Here is a 4,052-nt window from a genome sequence, read left to right as displayed (position 1 = left end):
TGATTACACATGTGATTCAGAGCGCGCTTACGCTGAGGGCGTCCCCAAAGCGTTTTGATGCAGCATCTCGTTCCCTTCGGGGAACCAGGGTTACAGTCGAAACCTGAGACGTTTTATCCTTTTGTGTGTGTGTGTGCCTGGTATTTATCACGCTATGGGGACCAAATGTCCCCACAAGGATAGTAATACCAGTAAATTTTGACCTTGTGGGGATCATACACAATGAGTTTTTTTTTTTTTTTTGAGAAAGTAAAAGTGCACAGTCTCCTGTGAGGGCTAGGTTTAGGTGTAGGGCGATAGAAAATATGGGTTGTACAGTATAAAAACCATTACGACTACGGAATGTAACCATTAAACATGTAAACACAACATGTGTGTGTGTGTGCCAAACTGGTTGTTGGTCTTTTCTGTTTACTTGTTTTTTAATTATTGTACAGTACTTTGGTCGGCCCGTGGCTGTCATTAAATGTGCTCTAAAAAATAAATCTATTTATTCACAGTGGAGGAGCGAGTTCTGTAATCCTAAGAACCGGGAACGCGCTGCTCACATGACAAGTCACATGATTGTCTGCTATAAATAAAAATGAATTTTATTTACAATTTTATTCTTTTTATGGTGCAAAACGTATTTTAAAAAAACTTTAAAAACTTATGTAAAATCCATTTTTATTATTCCAAGCATATTTTATAATATACAGTCCTATTCATTATTTGATTATTTAAATCTTCTGTTTAAAAGTAGAAATAGACGTGCTATAATTTATATATTTATACACAATATAGTTATGTATACACCTATATACAATACACATTTTAAAATCGTGTTGCTGCTGCCATAATAAAGAGCCATTTTGAATGTTTACATGCTTTTCTTCTCTTTCTGTCCCAGCTGTAAAAAGTCTATGGTAAAGGAGTAACAGAGAAAAGTAAAAATAAAATTGGTTAGGGTGAGTGCATACCAGTCCCCTGCCCCACACGACAGACACATTCAATTCCAAATTAACAGTTTTTTTTATTGACAAAACCCTGGTGAAAAAAAACAGCATATACTGGTAAGTATGTTTTGATGCTGGGATGCAGGTTAGGTATGTTTTGATGCTGGTTTAAGCTGGTCCTTTGCTGGTTCATGCTGGTCCTTTGCTGGTTTATGCTGGTCAAGGACCAGCATCAAAACATATCTACCAGTATATGCTGTTTTTTTCACCAGGGTTTTGTAAAGCCTCTCTTCCATTGACATCCATTAAAAAAAAGGTCCATGGTCTGCTTTGCCACTTACTGCCAGACCTGACGCCAACTTTAGCCATTATGCTTTTTCGGCTAATGGTTGCAGGCTTCTAGTGGCTGTGGTTGAACACTCTGTTCTGATGATGCAAGAGTTGCAACTATGGCAGCTGAGATGGCCATTCTTTGTGCTCTTTTTGAAGAATCATCGGAGCCTAATGAAATCGGTATAAATACAGTGCATGTTTAATACTGCAAAATACGCTCAATGTTACCAGTCACTGCCCTTGCCATCCAGAATACCTGAATAAAAGAGAACATCCCAATGGAGTGAAGGGATTTGTGGAAACTTCTTGGTTACAACTGTAACCCTCGTTCCCTGAAGGAGGGAACGGAGACATTACATCAATAATGATGTATTTGGGGTCCTACTTGGGAGCCCAATTACCTCCGAGCTTAAGAAGAGAAAGCCAATGAAATTGGCGAGTGGAATTTGCATGCTAAGCCACTCCCCCGTACATACAGGTATATAAGATGGCGGCGTGCATCCACTCATTCAGGTTTTATGCTGAGGAGCCGAGACACATCCCGGCATTCAGCACAGTTCAGGATTGTGGCAGGAGGACGTAACATCTTCATTCCCAGAATACCAGAATAAACGAGAACATCCCAATTGAGTGAAGGGATTTGTGGAAACTTCTCGGTTACAACTGTAATCCTCGTTCTCTGAAGGAGGGAACGGAGACATTACATCAATAATGATGTATTTGGGGTCCTACTTGGGAGCCCAATTACCTCCAAGCTTAAAGGGGTCATCGGATGCCCATTTTCCACAAGTTGATATGATTCTTTAGGGTCTTAATGAAAAGTCTCTAATATACTTTGATTAAAAATTCTCAATGGTTTTGTAAAACAACACCCTTTTTACCTTGCCAAAATCAGCTCTGCAAAAATCATCTCATTCTCAGGGGTTGTTCCTTTAAATGCAAATGAGCTCTGCTCACCCCGCCCCTCTCTTCTCTCTGTGAAAAGACGGTCTTGTTTACATTAGCCGCATTTAGCCGCATGTAGCCGCATTTAGCCGCTAAACTTCCTAACTACCACATTATAAGGAAAGGCGATCGCAAAGATTCATAAAAAAACCCTTATACTCACTTTTGCTGTAAGTAAAGCTGGATCGTGAATGATTCGCGCGAACATGGATATATGTAGATCAGGAGCCGCATTCCCTTCACAAACAAACGCAATATACTGCATCTTCAGCGGCTCAGATGTCGGGAGTAAATGACGACCACTATGTTCACTATTACATCCAACAACACAACACCTCAATCGCTCAATCGGAGATATTCTTGTCTAACTTACATCCCTGCTCCGGCATCGAAACAAAGAGGGCGGACTGTTACAGCTGATTCAAGGTAAATCGCTCATGTCAATCAACTATTGTGGGAGCGGCCTCTGTCGGTGTGACGCCACAACAACAGGCATCTGAGAACGGCTCGATTTGAAAAAGGGGATATTATTTTTACAGATTAATTAAAAACCACTGCATGGATTTTTATCATTATAGGGTAGATTTGTACATACACTGCCAACACACATTACTGTTCAAACAACATGAAAAAGTGAACTTAGCATCCGATGACCCCTTTAAGAAGAGAAAGCCAATGAAATTGGCGAGTGGAATTTGCATGCTAAGCCACTCCCCCGTACATACGGGTATATAAGATGGCGGCGTGCATCCACTCATTCAGGTTTTATGCTGAGGAGCCGAGACACATTCCGGCATTCAGCACAGTTCAGGATTGTGGCAGGAGGACGTAACGTCTCCGTTCCCTCCTTCAGGGAACGAGGGTTACAGTTGTAACCAAGACGTTCCCCTTCAGTCGTACTCTACAACGTTACGACAATACTGATGTATTTGGGCTCCCTCTGGAAAATGCCACAATCCTGAACTGTGTTACGTAGTTGAGGAACAATGCTGACAGGCAAGCGTGTCAGGACAAATGAAGCTCAACACGTAACCTTCCCAACACCCTGTAAGCCAGATAACGAGCCCACCAGGGGAGCCAGGTATCTGAGTCAACCGTTGGGGGGCAGAGCATGATGACCAATTTAAAGCCATGTGGAGACTAGTACTATGGAGAACACTAAGACATTATGCTACAACCTTCAGGGGGCGAAGGAAGCCCCCTGTTGGAACACAGTCAAGGACTACTCCGCTCTAATCTGGACTGCGGGGCAATGGAGGACCCATAGTTCACAGAGGTGAACAACTGGGAGAAGCGCACGGATCCGTAAGGAATGGCACAGCAAGCCGACACCAAGCTGTCCCTCCGCCAATTACCTGAGTTGCCCGCAACACGTGGGAGGACACAGCTCAGCGCAAGAAGAATCTTGCGCAGTGAAGGGTGTTGCCTGGCTCCTAAATGTCTGCTGGAGAGGCGCTGTGCACCACGCCTAGGAGAAGAAATTCTTCATAGAGTGAACTTGACTCCTAGGGTGCACAGCTATGGAGATAAAATAATGCCTTAAAGATTTGCATGTGAAGAGTATGTGTTGTGCAAGTGTACATAAGACTGTGAGCGTAAATTAAATTTGCATGCGCAAGAGAAGCTTTGTGAAAGTGTAAATCGCGTTTCAAGCATAAGAAAAAAAGATGTGCAGCATTTTACTGTTACTCGTAAGTGTAATTCATGTATTGTGAAACTGCAGCTTCATGCTTTCACAAAATAAATACGATCTGCATTCTTCCGACTTCCATTTCTCCGTGCTTACACTTTTGGCACGTTCTTTTTGCTAAAATACGGTCAAAAGCACTGCAAGCCTGT

The sequence above is a fragment of the Labeo rohita genome, unplaced genomic scaffold (assembly GCF_022985175.1).
Source record: "Labeo rohita strain BAU-BD-2019 unplaced genomic scaffold, IGBB_LRoh.1.0 scaffold_968, whole genome shotgun sequence".
Classification (NCBI taxonomy): domain Eukaryota; kingdom Metazoa; phylum Chordata; class Actinopteri; order Cypriniformes; family Cyprinidae; genus Labeo; species Labeo rohita.
Note: the sequence above shows the minus strand (reverse complement) of the source record.